Source organism: Oncorhynchus mykiss, chromosome 20, assembly GCF_057628025.1.
Source record: "Oncorhynchus mykiss isolate SJ-2025 chromosome 20, ASM5762802v1, whole genome shotgun sequence".
NCBI lineage: Eukaryota > Metazoa > Chordata > Actinopteri > Salmoniformes > Salmonidae > Oncorhynchus > Oncorhynchus mykiss.
In genome coordinates this window covers 37,805,865-37,818,832 of record NC_143041.1, presented here as the reverse complement: position 1 = coordinate 37,818,832, position 12,968 = coordinate 37,805,865, and the positions used below count along the sequence as shown (strand labels likewise).

At 44.1% G+C, this 12,968-nt stretch overlaps 1 protein-coding gene across 1 annotated transcript in view; it reads left to right on the top strand.

Moving 5' to 3' along the window:
• The window catches only part of LOC110499533 (slit homolog 1 protein), a 188,317-nt gene that overhangs the window by 39,814 nt on the left and 135,535 nt on the right, over positions 1 to 12,968 (top strand). The window lies entirely within an intron of this gene.

Sequence of the window (12,968 nt, the reverse complement as noted above, 5' to 3'; positions counted from 1 at the left end):
CAATTCAATTCAATAGACTTTATTGACATGGCAAGTTAAATGACTTACATTGTCAAAGTATGCATATAAAAAAAATGGTGGGACCAACAGCAATAAGGGATCAATATTAATAGTAGTTGTGGAAATGTGATTTCCATTAACAGCAACTACCAGCTCTAATGTGTTATATTCTCCTACAACATTCCACAGTGTTTCCTCTCAAATGGTATCAAGAATATGCATAACCTTACTTCTGGTCCTGAAAATTTGATGCCTATTTTTCCTATTTGAATAAGGAGGGGGTATTGTCCCAATTCAGCTCTACATGCGTTATTTGGAGGTTTTCTTTGCACTTGCAATACAGTCTTGCGAAACTCTGCATGCAGTATTTCGATTGGATGTTTGTCCCATTTGGTGAATTCATTATCAGAGAGCTGACCCCATACTTCACTGCCATATAGAACAATTCTGAGCCAGATCCTAATTGGAATTTTGATTTTAATGTTTCTTTTAATGTCTCAGCTCGTTCATAGCCATGTAAAAGCTACCTGTGTTGCTGATATTTAGTCCTAGATACATATAGTTTTTGGTGTGTTCTAATAGCACTGTGTCCAAATATAATTTATATTTGTGATCTTCATTTCCAGACCTTTTTTGGAATATCATTATATTAGTTTCTTTAGGTTAACGATCAGAGCCCAGTTCTGACAGAACCTGTGTAGACGATCTAGGTGCTGCTGTAACCCCTCTTTAGTGGGAGACAGCAGCACCAGGTCATCTGCGTACAGCAGACACTTGATTTCAGTGTTGTGTAGGGTGAGACCAGGTTCTGAAGATTCTTCTAACGTTTTTGTCAATTCATTAATGTAGATGTTAAATCGTGTTGGACTTATTGGGCAGCCCTGTTTCACTCCACGTCCCTGAGAGAAGAAGTCTGTTTGCTTGTTTCCAATTTTAACCACACATTTGTTTTTAGTGTACATTGATTTAATAGCATCATATGTTTTTCCTCCAATACCACTTTCTATTAGTTTAGAAAAAAGACCTTCCTGCCAAATTGAATCAAATCTTTTTTTGAAGTCTACAAAACACGAGATTGTGCCTTGGTTTTGGTTTACATGTTTGTCAATTAGAGTGTGATGGGGGTAAATGTGGTCTGTTGTGGTAATTCGGTAAACCTCCAATCTGGCTTCTGCTCAGGACGTTGTGTTCATCAAGGGAATGACGTAGTCTGCTATTAATGACACTGCAGAGAATGTTCCCCAAGTTGCTACTAACGCAAATTCCTCTGAAATTAGTTGAGTTAAATTTGTCTCCATTTTTTATAGATTGGTGTGATCAATCCTTGGTTCCAAATATTGGGGAAAATACCTGCAGCGAGTATAATGTTGAAGAATTTGAGTATAGCCACTTTGAATTTGCGTTATGTACTGCATATTTGATCATTTCATTTAAATTACTTAAATTACCATCAGCACCACAGGCCTTTTTGGGTTGGAGAGCTTATCGTTTTTCTGATAATTATTCTTCTGTAATTGAGGTATCCTCTGGATTTTGATAGTCTGATTCAAGGATTTGTCATTTTTCTTGTATATGTTTTTTTCTGGGCTTGTTGTTATATTGCAGTAGAGGTTTTGGAAAGCCAATTCCTCATGATGAGAAGTGTTTTGATTCGATGGATTCCTCATTTCGAACCAGCTGACTTCTAATGTGACGTTCCTTTTTTGTTCTTAGGGTGTGTTGCTTCAGTGTTTCCCCATATTGAAGGCCTACATTTTTGTTCTCTGGTTCTCTGTGTTTTTGATTAAATATACCTCTCAATGACTTTGTTAGATTTCTCCAATCACTATCAAACCATCTTTCATTCTCTATTCTGTTTGGTTTGTTCTTATGTTTCTTTAGATTAGCCAAGGAGTGCCATTTGTCAAACGTAAAGTTCATGTTCCAAACGGCCAAACTTGGACCTTCATTGCTGTAGGAGAATGTTCAGGCTAAAAAGTGGTCCAGGAGGGATTGTATGTTTTGGCTACTAATTGCTTTTTGGTAGATGTCTGTACTGTTTGCACTACATCTATAGGCCTGTTTTAGTACCATGTCATTTACTGGGTCGTGATGCTTCATGGTTGGGTTCAGATCTTCTCAGATACACTGTGATTATACTGTGGTCTGAGAGAGGTGTTAGTGGGCTGACTGTGAAGGCTCTGAGAGACTCTGGGTTGAGGTCAGTGATAAAGTAGTCTACTGTACAGTACTGTTACCAAAATAGTCCCCTCTTAGCCTAGCATTGACTATGTACAGACCCAGTGTTCAAGAGTTTCAGGAGCTCTGCTCCATTTTTGTTTTTCACTTTGTCATAGTTGTTTTTGGGGAGGTTCAGGTCTCCACAGACCAGTACGTTGCCTTGGGCCTGAAAGTGACTAATCTCTGGTTTAGAATGGATAAACTCTCTTCATTTAAGTAGGGTGACTCTGAGGGGGGAATGTATGTGACACAGAGGAAGACATTTTTATCTGTTAAGATGCACTTCTTGTTGATTTTTAACCAGATAAAGAATTCTCCTGTTTTGATCAATTCGATTGAAGGAGTTAGTTCAGATTTATACCATATTAGCATTCCCCCTGAGTCTCTGCCCTGTGTGATTCCTTTTCATTTGGTGGATGATAGAATTATCTCCCTATAACCTAATGGACAGCCAGTGGAAACATCACCTCTGCACCATGTTTCCTATAGTACTACAACGTCATCAATTTCTTTCAGGAAGTCTGGGTTTCTGCTCTTTAGCCCAAAAGCAGAGGACTTCAATCCTTGTAAAAATTCAACGTAAAAAGATTTCATAACTGTTTTTCTTTACCTTCAAAATAAGATAAACACTCACAATCCAACAACAACAATTAAAATAGGATTTTTCAATTAACGTGAACTCTTATTATGCAGATGTGATTTGTTTTTCATTGGCATTTGTGGCATGCCACTTGGGTGGATGTAGTGTGAGGGTGGAGTTCTTGTGCTCATCTTACCGTGACCCTCTGCCTATCACATGTGAGCAGAGTAGACTCATCATGTGTTTAATGTCACTCATTTCGTTGGTGGGGGCTGGGCCAGTTCCCTACCTGTATCCCTACCTGTAGCGAAGTCGCCACCCTCTCCTGCTGAGCATGCAGGTGTGGTGTGTATGATTATGTGGCTTGGCAACCCGAGATGGGCCTTATCAAGCAGCTCCATGGCCCTCTGCGTTGTTGGGCACCACACCTTTTGTGTCTAGGGAATTGTTTCCCATTTGAGTCCACGAACAGGACAATGTCAGCCAGTGTTTCTTCTGGACTGGAGGGGGTAGAGTGGGGGGCTGGTGGGTGTTGGAGCTGGGGTGTGGCTGGTCTGTTTCTTCTGGACTGGAGGAGGTAGAGTGGGGGGCTGGTGGGTGTTGGAGCTGGGGTGTGGCTGGTCTGTTTCTTCTGGACTGGAGGGGGTAGAGTGGTGGCTGGTGGGTGTTGGAGCTGGGGTGTGGCTGGTCTGTTTCTTCTGGACTGGAGGAGGTAGAGTGGGGGGCTGGTGGGTGTTGGAGCTGGGGTGTGGCTGGTCTGTTTCTTCTGGACTGGAGGAGGTAGAGTGGGGGGCTGGTGGGTGTTGGAGCTGGGGTGTGGCTGGTCTGTTTCTTCTGGACTGGTGGAGGTAGAGTGGTGGCTGGTGGGTGTTGGAGCTGGGGTGTGGCTGGTCTGTTTCTTCTGGACTGGAGGAGGTAGAGTGGGGGGCTGGTGGGTGTTGGAGCTGGGGTGTGGCTGGTCTGTTTCTTCTGGACTGGTGGAGGTAGAGTGGTGGCTGGTGGGTGTTGGAGCTGGGGTGTGGCTGGTCTGTTTCTTCTGGACTGGAGGAGGTAGAGTGGGGGCTGGTGGGTGTTGGAGCTGGGGTGTGGCTGGTCTGTTTCTTCTGGACTGGAGGAGGTAGAGTGGGGGGCTGGTGGGTGTTGGAGCTGGGGTGTGGCTGGTCTGTTTCTTCTGGACTGGTGGAGGTAGAGTGGTGGCTGGTGGGTGTTGGAGCTGGGGTGTGGCTGGTCTGTTTCTTCTGGACTGGAGGAGGTAGAGTGGGGGCTGGTGGGTGTTGGAGCTGGGGTGTGGCTGGTCTGTTTCTTCTGGACTGGAGGGGGTTGAGTGGGGGGCTGGTGGGTGTTGGAGCTGGGGTGTGCCTGGTCTGTTTCTTCTGGACTGGAGGAGGTAGAGTGGGGGCTGAACCTCTTTCAGCTGTGTTGCAAGGTTAATATCCTGCTCTGTCTGCACCTTGGCTAGGAGCTCCTCTAAGGTGTTGATGTCTGGTTGCTGTTTGCTCACGCTCTCCCGGAGCAGGACCACCTCCCCCTCCAGTTTGGTGAACTCACTGAGGGGGTCTCTCACCTCCTGAGGCGTGTTCTCCACTATGGTGGGAAGAAAAGTGCTGGATGTGCCTTTTTGGGTGGGGAGAGTGGCTCTGGTGGAGATCGTCTTGTGGTCTTAGCCCAGGCAGTCTTAGCCCAAGACAGTCTTAGCCCAGGCAGCATTAGCCAAAAGGCTGTCTTAGCCCAGGCAGCATTAGCCAAAAGGCTGTCTTAGCCCAGGCAGCATTAGCCTGGCTGTATTAACACTTCAAAGCAGTGCTGGTCAGTGGGAGGCCTGGGTGACACAGGGATAATGAACCAGAGAAGATGAGAGTCTCCCTTCCTCTTCCTCACCCTGGCTGTCTCCCCCTCCTTCTCCATGACCTCCCCCCTCTCCATCCATAGTATCTCTTTCCTCCTCACCCCTTTAGCTCTGGTGGAAGAAGACTTGACCAGCCGGCCTTACTGAGTGTCGTCCTCCCCCTCAACTCCCCTTCATCTCTCCACCACCCCCCACCCTGTCAGGCCCACTGTGAGGAGCTGGGCCTCAGCTGTGGCAACAAGGTCTGGGAGAGGAGAGGAGAGGAGAGGAAAGGGGTCTCCTCCTGGTCTTTCATGTGGAGAGGAGAGGAGAGGAGAGGAGAGGAGAGGAGAGGAGAGGAGAGGAGAGGAAAAGAGAGGAGAGGAGAGGAAAAGAGAGGAGAGGAGAGGAGAGGAGGACAATAGCAGGAGCCTGTCTCACACTGAGCTAATTGCCTGAGACCTGCTGGCCTGAGAGATAGCAGCACAGCCTGTTTTACCCAACTGTCTTTCAGTTAAACCTTTCTAATCATTTAGTCTCTAATGTAAGTTTTCTGACGCCTTTAGTGTATAAGAGTGAGTATATGTGAGTGTGTGTGTGTCAGAGGTCTTAAAGGATGGCAGTGATCAGTGTCTGTGTGTGTACACAGATGGTATGGGTATGGTGAGTTGTTCCCCTGTATCTTCTCACACATACAGTTCTTGTCGGAAGTTTACATACACTTAGGTTGGAGTCATTAAAACTTGTTTTTCAACCACTCCACAAATTTCTTGTTAACAAACTATAGTTTTGGCAAGTCGGTTAGGACATCTACGTTGCGCATGACACAAGTAATTTTTCCAACAATTGTTTACAGACAGATTATTTCACAGATAATTCAGTGTATCATAATTCCAGTGGGTCAAAAGTTTACATACACTTAAGTGGACTGTGCCTTTAAACAGCTTGGAAAATTCCAGAAAATTATGTCATCGCTTTAGAAGCTTCTGGTAGGCTATTCAATTGGAGATGTACATGTACATGTGGATGTATTTCAAAGAATCCCTTCAAACTCAGTGCCTCTTTGCTTGACAATATGGGAAAATCTATAGAAATCAGCCAAGACCTCAGAAAAAAAATGTAGACCTCCACAAGTCTGGTTCATCCTTGGGAGCAATTTCCAAATGCCTGAAGGTACCACGTTCATCTGTACAAACAATAGTACGCAAGTATAAACACCATGGGACCACGCAGCCGTCACACCGCTCAGGAAGGAGAGGCGTTCGTTCTGTCTCCTAGAGATGAATGTACTTTGGTGTGAAAAGTGCAAATCAATCCCAGAAAAACAGCAAAGGACCTTGTGAAGATGCTGTAGGAAATTGGTACAAAAGTATCAATATCGACAGTAAAATGAGTCCTATATAGACATAAACTGAAAGGCCGCTCAGCAAGGAAGAAGCCACGGCTCCAGAACCGCCATAAAAAAACAGACTACAGTTTGCAACTGCACAAAGATCATACTTTTTGGAGAAATGTCCTCTGGTTTGATGAAACAAATATAAAACTGTTTGGCAATAATGACCATCATTATGTTTGGAGGAAAAAGGGGGAGCCGAAGATCACCATCCCAACTGTGAAGCACGGGGGTGGCAGCATAATGTTGTGGGGGTGCTTTGCTGCAGGAGGGACTGGTGCACTTCACAAAATAGATGTTATCATGAGGATGGAAAATAATGTGGATATATTGAAGCAACATCTCAAGACATCAGTCAGGAAGTTAAAGCTTGGTCGCAAATGGATCTTCCAAATAGACTATGTCGGAAGCATACTTCCAAAGTTGTGGCAAAATGGCATAAGAACAACAAAGTCAAGGTATTGGAGTGACCATCACAAAGCCCTGACCTCAATCCTATAGAACACTTTTTGGCAGAACTGAAAAAGAGTGTGCGAGCAAGGAGGCCTACAAACCTGACTCAGTTACACCAGCACTGTCAGGAGAAATGGGCCAAAATTCACCCAACTTATTGTGGGAAGCTTGTGGAGGGCTACCCGAAACGTTTGACCCAAGTAAACAATTTAAAGGCAATGCTACCAAATACTAATTGAGTGTATGTAAACTTCTGACCCACTGGGAATGTGATGAAAGAAATAGAATCTGAAATAATTCAATCTCTCTACTATTATTCTGACATTTCACATTCTTAAAATAAAGTGATGATCCTAACTGACCTAAGACAGGACATTTTTACTAGGATTAAATGTCAGTAATTGTGTAAAAATGAATTTAAATATATTTGGCTAAGTTGTATGTAAACTTCTGACTTCAACTGTATCTTCTCACAGGCCTCAGTTGATATTTATGACAGGAACAGGAGAGAGAGGTCACATGCCAGGACAATGCAGGCCAGATATACAGTGCCTTGCGAAAGTATTCGGCCCCCTTGAACTTTGCGACCTTTTGCCACATTTCAGGCTTCAAACATAAAGATATAAAACTGTATTTCTTTGTGAAGAATCAACAACAAGTGGGACACAATCATGAAGTGGAACGACATTTATTGGATATTTCAAACTTTTTTAACAAATCAAAAACTGAAAAATTGGGCATGCAAAATTATTCAGCCCCTTTACTTTCAGTGCAGCAAACTCTCTCCAGAAGTTCAGTGAGGATCTCTGAATGATCCAATGTTGACCTAAATGACTAATGATGATAAATACAATCCACCTGTGTGTAATCAAGTCTCCGTATAAATGCACCTGCACTGTGATAGTCTCAGAGGTCCGTTAAAAGCGCAGAGAGCATCATGAAGAACAACGAACACACCAGGCAGGTCCGAGATACTGTTGTGAAGAAGTTTAAAGCCGGATTTGGATACAAAAATATTTCCCAAGCTTTAAACATCCCAAGGAGCACTGTGCAAGCGATAATATTGAAATGGAAGGAGTATCAGACCACTGCAAATCTACCAAGACCTGGCCATCCCTCTAAACTTTCAGCTCATACAAGGAGAAGACTGATCAGAGATGCAGCCAAGAGGCCCATGATCACTCTGGATGAACTGCAGAGATCTACAGCTGAGGTGGGAGACTCTGTCCATAGGACAACAATCAGTCGTATATTGCACAAATCTGGCCTTTATGGAAGAGTGGCAAGAAGAAAGCCATTTCTTAAAGATATCCATAAAAAGTGTTGTTTAAAGTTTGCCACAAGCCACCTGGGAGACACACCAAACATGTGGAAGAAGGTGCTCTGGTCAGATGAAACCAAAATTGAACTTTTTGGCAACAATGCAAAACGTTATGTTTGGTGTAAAAGCAACACAGCTGAACACACCATCCCCACTGTCAAACATGGTGGTGGCAGCATCATGGTTTGGGCCTGGTTTTCTTCAGCAGGGACAGGGAAGATGGTTAAAATTGATGGGAAGATGGATGGAGCCAAATACAGGACCATTCTGGAAGAATATTTCCCTCAGATTACACAGACCCACAAGGAATTCAAAGTACAGGACCATTCTGGAAGAAAACCTGATGGAGTCTGCAAAAGACCTGAGACTGGGACGGAGATTTGTCTTCCAACAAGACAATGATCCAAAACATTAAGCAAAATCTACAATGGAATGGTTCAAAAATAAACATATCCAGGTGTTAGAATGGCCAAGTCAAAGTCCAGACCTGAATCCAATCGAGAATCTGTGGAAAGAACTGAAAACTGCTGTTCACAAATGCTCTCCATCCAACCTCACTGAGCTCGAGCTGTTTTGCAAGGAGGAATGGGAAAACATTTCAGTCTCTCAATGTGCAAAACTGATAGAGACATACCCCAAGCGTCTTACAGCTGTAATCGCAGCAAAAGGTGGCGCTACAAAGTATTAACTTAAGGGGGCTGAATAATTTTGCACGCCCAATTTTTCAGTTTTTGATTTGTTAAAAAAGTTTGAAATATCCAATAAATGTCGTTCCACTTCATGATTGTGTCCCACTTGTTGTTGATTCTTCACAAAAAAATACAGTTTTATATCTTTATGTTTGAAGCCTGAAATGTGGCAAAAGGTCGCAAAGTTCAAGGGGGCCGAATACTTTCGCAAGGCACTGTAAATACACACAGTGCATTCGGAATACACTCAGACACCTTTACTTTTTCCACACATTGTTATGTTACATCCTTATTCTAAAATGTATTAAATCGTTCTTTCTTCCTCTTCACTCTACACACAATACACCATAATGACAAAGCAAAAATGGGTTTTTAGACCTATTTGCAAATGTTTCATTAAAATAAATACATCAATATTCAGACCCTTTACTCAGCACTTTGTTGAAGCACCTTTGGCAGTGATTACAGCCTCGAGTCTTCTTGAGTATGACGCTATAAGCTTGGCACACCTGTATTTGGGGAGTTTCTATCATTCTTCTCTGCAGATCCTCTCAGGCTCTGTCAGGTTGGATGGGGAGCATCGCTGCACAGCTATTTTCAGGTCTCTCCAGAGATGTTTGAATGGGTTCAAGTCCAGGCTCTGGCTGGGCCACTCAAGGACATTCAGAGACTTGTCCTGAAGCCACATCTGCATTGTCTTGGCTGTGTGCTTAGGGCTGATGTCCTGTTGGAAGGTAAATCTTTGCCCCATTCTGTCCTGAGTGCTCTGGAGCAGGTTTTCATCAAGGATCACTGTACTTTGCCCCGTTCAACTCTGCCTCGATCCTGACTAGTCTTCCAGTCCCTGCCGCTGAAAAACATCCACACAGCATGGTTCTGCCACCACCATGCTTCACCATAGGGATGGTGCAAGGTTTCCTCAAGACGTGACGCTTTGCATTCAAGTCAGTTCAATCTTGGTTTCATCAGACCAGAAAATTATATTTCTCATGGTCTGAGAGTCCTTTAGGTGCCTTCTGGCAAACTCCAAGTGGTCTGTCATGTGCCTTTTATTGAGGAGTTGCTTCGCTCTACCATGAAGGCCTGATTGGTGGCGTGCTGCAAAGATGGTTGTCCTTCTGGAAGGTTCTCCCATCTCCACAGAGGAACTCTGGAGCTTAGTCAGAGTGATCATCGGTTTCTTGGTCACTTCTCTGACCAAGGCCCTTCTCCAACGATTACTCAGTTTGGTCGGGCGGCCAGCTCTAAGAACTGTAGAGGTGGTTCCAAACTTCTTCCATTTAAGAATGATGGTGGCCACTGTGTTCTTGGGGACCTTCAATGCTGCAGAAGTGTTTTGGTACCCTTCCCCAGATCTGTGCCTCGACACAATCCTGTCTCAGAGCTCTACGGACAATTCCTTCAACCTCATGGCTTGGTTTTTTCTCTGACATGTACTGTCAACTGTAGGACCTTATATAGACAGGCGTGTGCCTTTCCAAATCATGTCCAATCAATTGGTTTTACCACAGGTGGACACCAATCAAGTTGTAGAAACATCTCGAGGAAGATCAATGGAAACAGGATGCACCTGAGCTCAATTCTCAGTCTCATAGCAACGGATCTGAATACTTATAAGGCATTTCTATTTTGTTTTTATTTGTAATAAATTTGCCAAAATGTCTAAAAACCTGTTTTCGCTTTGTCATTGTGATGTATTGTGTGTAGATTGATAAGAATAAATATATATTTTAGAATGAGGCTGTAACATGACAAAACGTGGAAAAAGTCACCGTTTCTAATCCCTTAACGCTTGGCTTTGCACAATATCCAGCCCTCCCCTGACACCTTCAACAGGCCTAAGGAGGGGATTATGACAGTGTGTGTGTATGTTTCTCCGTGTGTGTTTGTGTGTGTGACTATAGATTAGGCCTGGTTAACAGACCGAGTCTCTAACAAATTCAACCAGGATACTGACACTAACTAACTATTATCGCTGACAAAGGGAGAAAGGGCTCTACACAGCATGTAGAACCTAGTGAGTGATTTTAGGGTTGACTCACTGTGTACTCTGTGGTTTAGTCAATGGGACTGTTTGGTAAGAGAGCTATGACCCCTGTCTATTACAATGCAGCTATTTTGGCGTCAAATCAAATGTTATTTGTCACATTCTTCATAAACAGCAGGTGTAGACTAGCTATGAAATACTTACTTACGGGCCCTTCCCAACAATGCAGAGAGAAAGAAAATAGAGAAAGAAAAGTAGAAAAGTATAGAAAAGTAAAATATGGAAATAATGAAAGTATTAATAAATACTCAACGAGTATCAATAATTTGTTCCTGATCTGCGCATGCTCTGAGTATGCATCCTGCTAGCCCTGAGGCCTTGGTCTCACTGTTTAACGGTCTTGCTCACATCGACTTTGGAGGGAGTGATCACACAGTCGTCCGGGACAGCTGGTGCTCTCATGCATGGTTCAATGTTGCTTGCTTATAGATGGCAGTTAGCACATCTGGTAGGCTTGCATCACTGGCCTGCTTGCAGCTGGGTTTACCTTTATACTCTGTGATAGTTTACGTTCCCTGCCACCTCCGACAAACATCAGTGCCGGTGTATTAGGATTCGATATTAGTCGTCCATGCACTTATTAATGAAGCCGGTGACAGATGTGGTAAACTCCTCAACTCAATCAGATAAATCCCAGAATATATTCCAGTCTGTGCTAGCAAAACAGTCCTTTAGCTTAGCATCTGCTTCCTCGGACCATATTGAGAGCATCACTTGTACTTTCTGTTTGTGTTTTTTCTTCTAAGCAGGAATCAAGAGTGTAGAGTTATGGTCAGATTTGCCAAATGGAGGGCGAGCTTTGTATGCCTTTCTGTGTGTGGAGTAAAGGTGATCCAGAGTCTTCCCACCTCTAGTTGCGCAGGTGACATCCTGGTAGAAATGAGGTAAGACGGAATTCAGTTGTCCTGAATTAAAATCACCGGCAACTAGAAGTTCCTCTTCTGGATGGTTATCTTCTTGTTTGCTTATGGCCCAATACAGTTCGTTGAGTGCAATCTTAGTGCCAGCATCGGTTTGTGGTGATAAATAGACAACTACGGAAAATACAGATGAAAACTCTCTTGGTAAATAGTGTGGTCTACAGCTTATCATGAGGTATTCTAAATCAGGCGAGCAGAACCTCAAGACTTCCTTAATATTAGAGATCACGCACCAGCTTTTATTAAACACTCATTAAACACTCACCTCCCCCCTTGAGCTTAACTAACGCTGTCATGCTGTCCTGCTGATGCATAGAAAAACCAGCTAGATGTATATTATTCATGTCCTTGTTTACACACGACGCCAAGAAACATAGGATATTACAGTTGTTCAGATCCTGTTGATTGGATGGCCTTGAACAGAGCTCATCCAGTTCGTTCTCCAGTGATTTGTACGTTCGCCAGTAGAATGGAGGGTAGAGGCAGTTTATGTACTCGCCAACATAGTTTTGTCAGGGTGCCTTCAGGTCGGCCTCTCGTATGCCACCTTTTTCTTTTTCGGGTCTCTGGGATCAGGGCCGGGTCCGGGGTGACCAGTACGTCCTCTGACTCCGACTTGTTGAAGTACAAATCTTCATCCAAATAGAGGTGTGTGATTACTGTTCTGATGTCCAGAAGCGCTTTTTGGTCATAGGAAATTATGGTGGAAACATTATGTACAAAACATTTGAGATCAGCTAAAAAAACACAAAATAATGTTAGTCAGAAGCCCATAAAACGTCTGCTTTCCATTGCAGCGCCGTTCTCACGGCTGTGGGACAGGCTGGGAACTGGGACAGGACCAACATGCCCTCCTCTCTGAGGCCCTGGGAGAAGCCGCACGCATGCATGTACACACACACAGACACACACAGACACACAGACACACACACACACACACACACACACACACACACACACACACACACACACACACACACACACACACACACACACACACACACACACACACACACACACACACACACAGACACAGACACAGACACACACAGTAAGAACATGTCTGTTATGCTCTTTCTATTTCCTTCCCATGTAAGGTAAACTTAAACAGCCTGCTTCTCTGGTTCCCCACTGGTTTTGTAGGCCGGTGAATGTGCGTGTGCGTGTGTGCGTGTGTGTGTGTGTGTGTGTGTGTGCATGTGTGCGTGTGTGCGTGTGTGCGTGTGTGTGTGTGTGTGTGTGTGCGTGTGCGTGCGTGTGTGCCAGCTCCACTAGGCCAGTGTATATAGCCAGTGGCTGTAGTTTTAGGCAGAGTCAGGGGTAGGGGGATACAGGCAGGTTACAGTCTATAAAGTCACTAGAGGGGGACTACCATTCATAAAGACAGTGTTTGCACATGGACAAGCTAAGACTGATACCCAATAGACTAACACACTTACCCTCATCTAACCCTTGAGCTCTCTCTTGTTTCTCTCTCTCTCTCTCACTTTCTCTCGCTCTTAAAGGGCGTGTTATATCAC